A 12,738-nucleotide genomic window follows, 5' to 3' on the forward strand; every position below is an offset into this window, starting at 1 on the left:
GGACGGGAACACAATGCAATTTCTCAACAGGCCACTTTCTACAGAAAATCCTTGACAAATCAGCCATCCACAAATGAGGACCTGTGGGTCACTAGTCAGGGATGTGCGGGTTTTCACAAGGGTTCTATGTCCAGTAAGGCTCAGCCAGTGGGAGTCATTTCAAGGCACCCCAGAATCCGTGAGCATTATGCATTGACAGAATTCCTACAATGTCTCACACATTCATATGTGCCCATTTTTCTCATATGTGTAGGAGCTATCACAGGTAACACAATAACATTTTACTTAAACATACTAGTCATCCATAGCAGCTTCTTGACATATTTGTTTTCTTAGTCCACTAACACTTAAAAGTACAGCTGCTGTTTGGTGGGTTGGACCACATTTTCCATATTAACAAGGCGCTCTTAGAAAAAGGGGCCCACAGCCCATGTCGGAGGCTGTGCCCCCTAGTATGGCTTGCCTCTGTTGCTACTGTTTTCTGAGCATGTTGTTTTGCCCTTAGTGTGGCGGTGAGTTTCCTGTTGACAGGAATCATACACTGTGGCCCGAGTTCCATAAATATCTCAGCATCTACTCCATGGACAATGGAGCACCTGACTTAGGCAGGTCTCAGCACTCCCAAGACTCACACCCTTGGCATTCATCAAAAGGCTGGCCCTGACTGATCCTTGGGTCAGAGGCTTTAGATATTAAAGGAAATTCCAAAATCAGGGTCCCACCTACAGCACTGCTTAGATGTGATGGAAGCATCCAGTAACGTGGCTGTACATCCTCCAGCAGACAGACTGGCTGTAACATCCTCAGTTTGGGTTTGAGCTTGAGCAGGCTGGTGGACCCCTCAGATCACTTCCCAGGATATTACCAGCTGGGAAGCTCCTACCTAGTTCCAGTTGCTAAGAGTCCAGCAGTTTCCTCATGACCTGAGAGGCCCAAGATAGGCAGATGCTTTCATAGAAAGAGCCCTGGATTTGCATTCCTGTTCAGTTGCTATTTAATGTACAACCCCATGCAGGAGATTCAATCTCACTGGGTCTCAGTTTCCTCATCATCTGTGAAAGGGGGAGAATAAGTGGCCTGTCCAACTTATTTGGCTTTTATGAACGTGAAAAGGGAATGTTGACAAATGTACTTTACTGAAATGCATGCCATGCAAATGTCCCTTACTTAAGGCAAATAGTTCTTATTCCTATTTTTATCACCCTGTCCTTATATGACTCTGGATTCTGGAAGTGCTGGACCTGCCAACTTCAGGCAGCTGTGGCCTGCAGCCAAGTCTACTGAGGGAGATCACTGTTGCCCACATGGGGCCAAGAATGACCAATACTGGTGTTAAGTCCAGAAACCAGGACAATACTTGCTGTTGTCAATTGCTTTAAACAAACATGTGTCACCAATGTACGTAATTTGTACAATGGTGTATTATGCACTACCGTTAATGTCTGGTAACCATGTGGGACAACTGTTTGAAAAGGACAAACTGTTCAAAGGGTTCTAACTAGTCAAACCGTTCAGAACAAGGACTTCTTTGGAACTGCATGGCTATATGCTTGGCCTCTCCACAGACCTCCTCCCTTCACTCCTGGGCTGCCATTGCTCCAGCTCTCACTTGCTGTTGGCAACCCACAGCCTACTTAAGAAGGCCCAGGCTATACAGGCCTGGGTTGTCTTCAGGTTTTTGGGTTCTTTTCATGCTCCAAGGGTTCCTGCCTTTCTGCATAAGCTTTCATCTTCAAGGGTTGTGTGTCCCTTCAGGGATTTTAACATCAACAACCCCTACCCTGTACTGGGAAAGTCTTGGAAAATCTGCTGTTCCTTCCTAAGGTCAACCTGCCTGGAGAAGAATATTTTCCTTGGTTGCCACACATCTTCAAAGGAGCAATAAAACCATGTTGCTAAAGAGACAAATGGATGCACTCAGGGCCTCAGAGCCCCACAGCTGATGACCTCCTAGGCAGGCATCTCTGAGGACTCAGGGAAACTGCAGAAATGTTTTTGCCTTATTTTGTCACCATGCAGATTCCTGTGCTCAGATGGCTTTTTGGTCTCACCTGCTGAGACCCACCTCTCAGCTGGCCCTCTCTGCTGTTACCATCCAGCCCAGCTTGTCTGCTCTTAGCATGTCCAGAAATTAGGACCTTCTTCACCTCAAATCCTGGCCACGCTCTGATTCCTTTCTATCCAGATCATCTTCAGTATGATGGAGCCAGGTCTTCTGACATCAATTCCCTCAACTTCCTCCCACTTGCCCTCAAGAATCTCTCTGCATTTTTACTTTCTCTCTTCTTCTCTCCCAACTTGGAAATGAATGCCTTTTCCTTCTCCATTGCCCTCTGTCTTTGTCCCCATCATCACCCCAACTTTAGCACATTTCTCCTCCATATGCTCCTTCCTCCTACTTCAGTAACACCAATTTCTCAGGACTCAGTTTCTAGGGGTCATAGAGTTGCATGGCCTGGGGTAATTCCCCACCTCCCCAAGGGACAGCTATGTGAGCATGGACAAATTATGTAATTCAGCCTCGGTTTTCTCATCTGTAAAATAAAGATGATAAGTGGGCCTATTTTATAGGGTTGCTGTGATGATAATGGAATAGGCATTAATGTGGTATAGCTCAATACATGGTACGAGCTCGATAATTTTAACTGCAGTTATTAGTGTTACTGTAACTCTCTGTTCCTTCCCAAATTCCTTCAGTAAGTCTTCTTTTTGCTGCCATCCTCTGCCTTATTTGCAGCTCACTTGGTGTTTGCATCTAATGTCACAACCTCAACTGTCACTTCTATGCCTATTGCACTTGTGCCTCTACCCGCAGCCCTGATGCTTCCAGGTGTAGTCTCACAGGCACCTCACACTACACAGACCAGGCCAAACTCATCCTCGTCTCACTCAAGCCTGCCCCTCCAGCAGCAGCCACAGTAAGCATTGATTGATTACCTGTTCTATGCCAAGAACTGTCTTACATGTTTCATTTGCTACTTAATTCCCTGTGTCGGGGGTTCCACTTGTCTCATTGTCATCCAACTTCGGGATCTTCAGTCATTGTTGACACTTACCTCTCTCCTGCTTATGCCTAATGCTCGGCCTGCTGCTTCTATATCATCAGGGCCTCTGGATCTGCCACCCATCTCTGTTTCTAAGCCCAGGGCCCCGGGTCTGTGGCTGCAGCCTTCAAATCAATCTACCCACTTCTACAATTCCCACTACTCTTCCACCCCTTCCAGAGGCCAGTTTCCTCTTCTCCAGCACAACTCTGATGGCATCATTCTGGTGTCCAAAGTGCTTTACTGCCTGCTGAATATAATCTAAGCCCATCCTCGGTGAAGAAATCCAAGTTCTTCCCAACTCACTCGGCATCTTTCAAAACCCCCACTATCTGTGCATCGCTTGTCTGTGCTACCCAAAGGCTCCCTTGTCCCACCATGTGCCTACATTTTCCTGCCACAGAATCTTCCCCTATGTTGTTCCCACAGTGTTAAAACACTTCTCCATCCCATGTCTCCATCTCTAAATGCTACGTAGAACTAAAAGACCTGATCAATGGCCACTCCTTTCTGGAGGCTTCCTGATACACCAAGCCAGAGTTAGGGGTTCCAAAGCCTTTCATGAGGCCTTTCTCATTGAAGCACACATCTGGCTCCCCACCAGACTGTGGGCACCCTGAAGGCCGGGGCTTCCAATGCTTCTTTACCCGCTGTGCCTGCCTCAGAGCAGGGGCTCAGGAAATGCTTGTGAATGAACAATTCACAGTGAATTCAAACAGGTGTAAAACTCAGCCTCTTGCCTCCAGTTGTGCCTGGTGCAATGACTAGGATAGTCAGCACAGAGTTAATGTTCGGTCCTTCCCTGATCCTCCCAACTCCGACCTCTGTTATGTAGAGGGCTTTGTGATCTGCACATTAATTAGGCTTTTAATAGAAACACAGATCTAAACACTCCCAGATGGAGGAGGAGTGAGTGTCATTAACCATGAACTTCTAGGAAGGACATAGCTCAGGCAGCAGAGGGACTACTGGTCTGCAGGGCCACAGCCCTGACTTCTAGCTCAGGCTCAACAGGCCACCTAGTTAGGCTCATGCCCATGCAAAGGGCAGTGATTTTAAAAGGAAGGGTTTTTTCACAGGTGCCTTACTGTCACAGGCACATCCAACTGAACACAGGCCAGTGTCTCCCTGCATGCCAAGTGGCAGAGGCCCCAGGAGAATACCTCTGTTAATTTGGAAGCATTTACACAGGGCATAATTACTGGTTATTGTGCAATGGCAGTCAGCGTCAAATGGAAATTCCGTTTAAATGTAAGCAGCCACTTATATGATTTGGTAAAGCTCTTCTGGATAACAATTTCATAATAGGTACCAAGAATGTTAAAAATGGCCACACCCCTTAACCCACTCATGAGTCAAAGAGCCCACACATTTAGGGAAATAACCCTAAATAAAGAGAACTCTTTATGAATATATTCGCTGATCACATCACTATTTTTAAAAGAGGAAAAACTGCAAACAACCTAAATATTCACCAGTAGAAAGATTGTTAAATAATACATTTACTAACAGCTAACATTTATTTCACATTTTCTATGTGCCAGACATTGTACTAAGGCCTTCATATATAATACATTTCATTGCATCCCAGCTATAAAGTAGCTATTATTGTCATGCCTGCTTTGCAGATGAGTTAACTGAGGCTAGGTGACATTAGGTGAGTTGTCCAACCTTTTTTGGGTTCAGTGGAAGTAGAATTAGAAGCAGGTAATCTAATTCTGGAAGCTTAATTCTTACCATACTACACAGACCCTTTCAGTGTGTGTGTGTCTGTGTGTGTGTGCATGCGTGTGTATTTGATGGACTAGTGCACATCCATTTTAAATATTGCCCATCTACTTAAAAAATTTTATATGCTATTTTAATAACATGGTTAATGTTTCTGTTATAATGCTGAGTTAAAAACAGGACATGAAATTGTCCATATAGCATGATCACAGCTTCTTAAAATCTTTAATCTATGTATACAGAATGGAAAAATAAACACATTAATGTGTTACCAGTGGTTGTAATTGCATGAATGGGTACTTTCTACCTCTACTTTCAATGTTCTGTAGCTTGTAGATTTTCAACCATGGATCACCACTAACAGACAATCAGGAGGGGCTGCCTGAATATACACTGGCTGTATATTTGCCAGTCCCCCAACCACCTGAGCTGGGCTCTCACCTCAATGTGGCCTCCAGTCCACCTGTCACATGTCCCAAAGCGAAGAAGCCAGAGGCCTCTTGGCACCTGGCTTCCATATGTGAGTGCTGTCTCTCATATCACATAGGATCACCCTGGAAGTGGACTGGCAATCCTGAGGCAGAACCACAAAACCTGATCAGTCTCACAAGCCCTGCCCAAGGCTGCCTAGCAATGCCCACATGAGCAGAGTCAACACATGGATTGGGCCTGACCCAGGGCACAGACCACAGGACTGCAGCCATCCCCAGCCTCATTCTATGCAATTCACACAACCTTGGGTTATATAGTGCTCTGTTTGTTTTTCATTGAATTACATGATCATTCCAACCAAAATATCTCACATAAAAATCTACCTTTTTGCCTTCTCTTAAAAATCGGAGGATCCAAGCACATCAGGCCACAGGGCAACATTCAATTAAAGTGGGGTTGTGGCCACTCCCTTGGACAGGATGTGGGCCCAGCTTGCCACAGTCCCCACTACTCCCAGCTGTCTCTCAGACACTGAAGCTGTCACATTAGGCTTGAACTATGCTTTTCTAATAGCAGAATGTGGCAGAAGGTAAAATATGTTCTGTGTCCAGGTTTCAATCAAAATAGGAAAAATGAAACATAGGTTAGGAGAGCTGTGTTCTCAAGAAAAATGGGAGAGGATTCACTTCCCCAGATACCTCTTCTCACTTATGAAACTACCTTTGCAAAAATTAGATCAGTGAGAAAATTATGGCAGTGGGGGCAACCTAATCTAGCCAACCCCCCTTTTGACTTTATCCTTCAAGCTGCCTTGATTATTTCTTGGCTTAGGCTGAGCTAACTTTGCCAGACATTCAGTTTATACTTTAAATGATAATCGCCCTTCCCTAAAAGTAATGAGAGGTCAACAGGCTAGAGGGAGGAGAGGAGCCTGAATTCTGCTAAGGTATAGACATAAAGGATTGCCAGCCATCACTTTGGAGGTCACAGATATGCAACTTCCCCAATTACTCCTGCCAATAACATCACTGCAGGAGCAATCAGCATTGTGAAACCCAAGATTAGCCCTTTGAGATATCTTTTCAGGCTTTTTGCATGTCTGACACCAGTGGCACCAACTCACCAGCCCTGCTCCTGGACCCACCAACCCTGCTCCTGTGGCCCCACCCAGAAGCAGCAACACGCATAGGAGGACCATTTCCCGCACCTCTATGATTGCATGCCAATCAATCAGCAGCAAGCACCCATTGCCTAGCCATCTCCATCCCTTCCCACAAACTGCCTTTGAAAAAGCCCTAACCTATAAGCCTCCTATGAGATTGATTTGAGGAATAACTCTGTCTCCCATGTGGTGTGGCTGGCCTTGTGTCAAATAAACTCTGTATTTACTGCAATGCCGAGGGAGGTGATATGATTTGGTTGTGTCTCTACCCAAATCTCACCTTGAATTGTAGTTCACATAATTCCCATGTGTCATGGGAGGGATCTGGTAGGAAGTAATTGAATCATGGTGGTGGGGTCTTTCCCATGCTGTTCTCATGATAGTGGATAAGTCTCAAGAGATCTGATGGTTTTATAAAGAGGAGCTCCCTGGCACACACTCTCTTGTGTGCTGCCACATAAGACGTGACTTTGCTCCTCCTTCACCTTCCGCCATGTTTGTGAGGCCTCCCCAGCCATGTGGAACTGTGAGTCAATTAAACCTCTTTTATTTATGAATTGCCCAGTCTCAGGCATGTCTTTATTAGCAGCAAGAGAATATAGGAGGTTACATGTATGTTAGCTCCCTGTCCTGATGGGTCTCTGACTTTTCTATCTCTAGCCTAGAGGGTTCTGAGGAGCAACTGAAAGAAAACCACATTTCTTCTCATTTTCTGGAGGGATTCCTGGCAGAAAACACTGCCTGGCGACTCTTTGTCAGCCTCCCCTCCCTTCCCCAGTAGTTGATCCTGTCCAGCACCTGCTGTCACCAAAGTCTTTCCTCCAAGCAACTGAGGGCAAGGGAGATCAGAGGGGGCAGCCCAATGCCACAGAATTCACACCCATCCCTTGGAACCCACAAGCTGTGCCCATTACTTGGACAATGTCATTTTGGAGACATGCTCCCAGCCTACTTCTCCCTAAAGTTTGAAGCTATTTGTGTGCATGACAATTTTTTGCAAAGGCCCAGGTGGCCCAATGTTATCAACATTGTCATAACCTCAGCTTCTACAAATTCTGGGGCAAAAGCAGAGATGGCAACAGTGGCTCTGAATCAGACCTCCTCCACCTCCCACTAAGGGAGGGACCTCAGGGTATGAAACCTCTCTGTGCCTCAGTCTCTCCATAGTAAATCTTCAGGAATTGGGTTGTTGTAAATATTAAACACATGCCAAGCTCCTAGCATAGTGCTTGGCATACAATTAAGGTTCAGTAAACATGGGCTACTTAGCTACTACTGCCAAGACCATTCTTATTCAGCCCAGATCACAGAAACTTGTAGGGACACAGCAGAGGTGGGTCCTCCAATCTCGGCTTTTACTCTCCCTCCACTCAATCGGTGAACCATCTTTGTCTTTGTCTTTGCTCTTTGTGCTAAGCCCATGAGCCCTGGCTCTAAGGACTCAAAGCTTTGCAGGGTTGAGAAATATTTGCCCACAGAAACCTCTCATGCCTTTTACTAAGAGCCTTCTCCATGCTCCCAAAAGGCAGGTCTCCTGGCACACAGGGAAGAACAGAACAAACCCATGTTCATTTTCTGTTGCTGCCTCGGGGGTTTATTTAAGAGAACTGGTTTCCTTCTGGCACCGCAGACGAATAAACAACCTGAGGCCACAGGCCATGGGCAGATTGCCATACAGGAGGCTCAGGGAATCTTACCTATCCTGAGACATGTCAGCACCTCCTATGGTGGAGGGACAGGGTCCCTGTGTTCTCACTACTCAGAGGCTTACCCAAAAGACAGGGCCCTTTAAGGATCTCGACTTCCCAGATCGGAGATCTGGAGGGCCCCAGGGAGGCCATGTCCCAGGCTTCCACGCCTAGACAAGGCAGGCCTGAGTGGCCCTTAGCACTACCTGGGCAGGTGCACAGCCCTACCTCCAGGCTCTCCTCCTAGCCCTTCTCCCACCCTGCTCCCAAGCCCTCCTTGACCCCATCCTGAGAGCCCATTCTATTTCCCTACCATCGCGGTTTGTAGGGACCCAGTTCCTCTCTGGTTCTCAGCTGGATGCGGCACTGTAACAGAGACAGGACGCAGTCTTTTGTTTACCACTGCATTCTCAGCACATAGCCCTGCACCTGGCACCCAGCAGGTGCATAACTATTGTCTTGCAGATAAGTGAACAGAGATGGCAATCATATCTGCCTCATGCCGTCATGGTGGGTATTAAAGAAGATGATGGGTAGACAGTACCTTACATGGTGTCTGGCACACAGTGAGCATGTCACATTGGCAGCTGCTAATGGTGGCTGCTCAGCTCCCGAACACTGGCCAGGAGCTGTGCACCCTGTTTGGAGGCCATGCTTGGGTTCAGCCACTCCCTTGACTGCCTCCCATTCTTCCTCTAGTCTCCCAATGCTTCTAGCCTGGCCTCAGGATCCCCTATCACTCAGGGCCTGGTATGACACCATTCTAGCACACTGTACAGGGAAAGCTGGGGTGGAGGTGGGCAGGACAGAGGATAGAACAAGATGTTGTCAAGAAACCTTCAAATGTCCCAGACTTTCTTAAGAAAAGTATTTCTTGGGAGACACCTCTCTTGGTGTCCAAGCTGTCTGAGGGCCCACAACAGATACTTGCAAACAGTTACTCGCAAACCTAGCCCCATTTCCTCCCCTTCCGGGGACAAGGTGCCGGGTGGTAAAGGAGGCAGGGCTGCTACCAGCAGTCAAAGAGCCTCATTGCTGAGCATTTTCCAACACCTGAACCCCAAACAGTTTTAAGACGTATGGAGATTTCCTTTCCCCTAAGGTAAGCTTTTCTGAGGCAGTCAGGATAGAGCAAAAAGCCAGCATGGGGCCTGGATGCCTGGGTTCTCAGCCTGCTCATGACAGCCTTCGTTCCTCTACATCTTTGCTTATGCCTCTGGGATGGGACAGAACAGCAAAGGTCAAACATTCCTCAGAAGCGCCACCCTTGGGTCAAATTGAATTGTTCCAAGACATGACTCAATATGCTGAAGATGAAGGTGAAGATCTGCCGGTCCTGTGTCTCCCTGATGGCCCCATTTGTTTTCCTGCATCTCCCCATGTGCTGCAGTGGCCATGGGCCTTGGGGCATGTGAGACACAGCCTTGGGGCAGCCAGGCCTCAGGCCCTCCATGCGCCCCAGCAAGGAGCAGCAGCACCATGCTTAGAGAATGTGCAGACCCTGTCCTGGGCAGCTCCGGGGCTGGGGCAGGGGATGCTAGGCTGGGATGCTCCTGAGTGAGCTGCTGGGGCTCTGGCTGTGATACATGCTGAAACCCAGCCTCCCTGGGCAGAGAGGTCACACAGGGACTACTTAGAAGGTTGCCAGGGAAAGGAGTCTTCTCCACAAGGGCCAAGATCAAGCTGGAGACTGTCAGCCCCATCAGATGTCTGAGGTGACAGGAAAGGACTCTGGGTCCAGTTCTTCCATTACACATAAAAGGACTATGGGCCCAGCCTTTCCATTACACAGAAAAGGAGCATGAGGCTCAGGAAGGGCAGTATCTAACCTGAGGAGACAGGGAACTGAGTGGTAGAGCTGAGAATCACAGTACCTCAAGGTACTGAAATATGTCTCCTGCCACTGCAAGCCTATCCTTCCTCCAGAGCCGGCACCCTCTCTGCTCCGCACAGCAAGTGCCTTCCTGTTCTTTCTACCCTCCTTTGGGAAAGCCACTGCCAGGAAAGATGCAGAAAACTCTTTCCCAGTGAGGAGGAACGAGAGATAAGGTTTGTGGTGCAGAAATGGCTACATCGCACAACAAGAAGTGAAACTCTAACAGGAAAGGCAAGGGCTGAAGGACAGGCAAGGGCAGGTAAGGGCAGGAGATGGGTGGTCAGGAGCAAGGCCTTGCCTGCTGCACTTCCTGGCATGTGGGCCAGGTGAGGTTGGGACGCTGGGCTTTTGGATGAGACATACATGCGTAGGAGTCCCAACTCAGCTGGGGCTAGCTTCGTGGGGATGAGACCAGTGTGTTCATCCAAGCACCATGCTTGGCTTAATGCTTTGCTGTTGCCATTATAAAATATGGCATAATTTTTGAACAACGGGCCTTAGCATTTTGCACTGGGTACTGCAATATTTGCCTGCAGAAACCTCCCACGCCTCACTCTCACTGGTGGCTCTCACTCACCAGTGGCTAATCGTGTGTTCTTGAGTAACTGTTTTAACCTCTGGGAGCCTGTTTTCTCATCCGTAAAATGGAGATAGCAGCACCTGCCTCACAGAATTGTTACAAGATGAATTAGGAGAACATATGCAAAGGTCCTAGCGAGTACCTGGCACATAACAAATACTTAATGACAGTTACTGCTTCAGATTAAATAGTATTAAAACCACACCTTGTTTTATTGTACTTCACTTCATTTCACTTCACAGATATTTCATTTTTTACAAATTGAAGGTTTGTGGCCAGCTTGAGTCCAGCAATGCTATTGGCACCATTTCTCTAACAGCATGTACTCACTTGATATCTCCGTGTCACATTTTCATAATTCTCACAATATTTTCAACCTTGTTGTAATCATTATATCTGTTATGATGATCTGTGATCTTTGATGTCACTAACGTCCTTGTTTTGGGGCAAAACAAGCTGCATCCATATAAGAGAGTCAGCTTAATCACGCTATTCTGACTGCTCCACCAACAAGCCAGCCATTCCCTATCTCTCTCCCTCTCCTCAGGCCGCCCTGTTCGCTGAGACACAACAATATTGAAATTAGGCCAATTTGTAATCCTACAATGGCCTCTAAGTGTTCAAGTGAAAGGAAGACTCATAGTGTCTCACGTTAAATCAAAAGCTAGAGCTGATTAAACTTAGTGAGGAAGGCATGTTGAAAGCTGAGACAGGTCAAAAGAGCTAAGCCTCTTTTGCCCAAGAGTTAACCAGGTTGTGAATGCAAAGGAAAAATGCTGGAAGAAAATTAAAAGCACTACTCCAATGAACACACAAATAATAAGACAGTGAAGTATCCTTATTGCTGGTATGAAGAAAGTTTGAGTAGTCTGGATAGAACATCAAATCAGTCACAACTTTCCCTTAAGCCAAAGCCTAATTCAGATCAAGGGCCTAACTCTCCTCAATTCTCTGAAGGTGAAGAGAGGTGAGGAAGCTGCAGAAGAAAAGTTTGAAGCTGGCAGTGGTTGGTTCATGAGGTTTAAGGAGAGAAGCCATCTCCATAACATAAAAGTGCAAGGTAAAGCAACAAGTACTGATGTAGAGGCTGCAGCAACTTATCCAGAAGATCTAGCTAAGAGAATTGATGAACGTGACTATACTCAGCAACACGTTTTCAATGTAGACAAAACACCCTTCTATTGGAAAAAGATGACTTCAGGACTTTCAGAGCTAGAAAGGAGACGTCAATGCCTAGCTTCAAAGTTTCAAAGGACAGGCTGACTCTCTTGTTAGGGACTAATGCAACTAGTGACTTTAAGTTGAACCCAGTGCTCACTTACCATTCTGAAAATCCTAGGGCCTTTAAGAATGATAATCAATCTTCTCTCCATGTTCTAGAAAAGGAACAAGGCCTGGATGACAGCACATCTGTTTACAGCATGGTTTCCTGAGTATTTTAGGCCTGCTGTTGAGACCTACTGCTCAGAAAAGAATATTCCTTTCAAAATATTACTGCTCATTGACAATGCATCTGATAACCTAAGAGTTCTGGTGGAGACGTATAAGGAGATGAATGTTGTTTCCAGGCCTGCTAACACAGCATCCATTCTGCAGTCCGTGAATCAAAGAGTGATTTTGACTTCCAAGCCTTATTACTTAAGAAATATATTTCTTAAGGCTATAGCTGCCATAGATAGTGATTTTTCTGATGTATTTGAACCAAGTAAATTGAAAAACCTTCTGGAAAAAATTCACCATTCTAGATGCTCTTAAGAGCATTTGGGGTTCGTGGGAGGAGGTCAAGATAGCAATGTTAACAGGAGTTTGGAAGAATTTGACCCCAACCCTCACAGATAATTTTGAGAGCTTCAAGGCTTCCGTGGAGGAAGGAACTGCAGATGTGGTGGAAAAAGCAAGAGAACTAGAATGAGAAGTAGAGGCTGAAGATGGGGCTGAATGGTGCAATCTCATGATAGTATTTAACAGATGAAGAGTTACTTCTTATGGATGAGAAAGAAAGTTTTTCTTGAGATGAAGTCTACTAGTGGTGAAGATTCTGTGAATGTGAATGTTGTTGAAATGACAACAAAGGATTTAGAATATTCCATAAACTTAGCTGATAAAGCAGCGGCAGGGTTTGAGAGGATTGACTCCAATTTTGAAAGAAGTTCTACTGTGGGAAAAATGCCATCAAACAGCATCTCATGCTATAGATATAACTTTTGTGAAAGGAAGTCAATGGATGT

General features: G+C 46.2%; 2 protein-coding genes across 8 annotated transcripts in view; one reads left to right on the plus strand and one right to left on the minus strand.

Annotated features, from left to right (window-relative positions):
• The window catches only part of CXCL14 (C-X-C motif chemokine ligand 14), a 728,461-nt gene that overhangs the window by 443,144 nt on the left and 272,579 nt on the right, over positions 1-12,738 (plus strand). The window lies entirely within an intron of this gene.
• Positions 1-12,738, minus strand: part of SLC25A48 (solute carrier family 25 member 48) — a 50,538-nt gene that overhangs the window by 18,838 nt on the left and 18,962 nt on the right. The gene's annotated exons all lie outside the window — the stretch shown is intronic.

Source organism: Macaca thibetana, chromosome 6 (genome assembly GCF_024542745.1).
Source record: "Macaca thibetana thibetana isolate TM-01 chromosome 6, ASM2454274v1, whole genome shotgun sequence".
In the NCBI taxonomy this organism is placed as follows: domain Eukaryota; kingdom Metazoa; phylum Chordata; class Mammalia; order Primates; family Cercopithecidae; genus Macaca; species Macaca thibetana.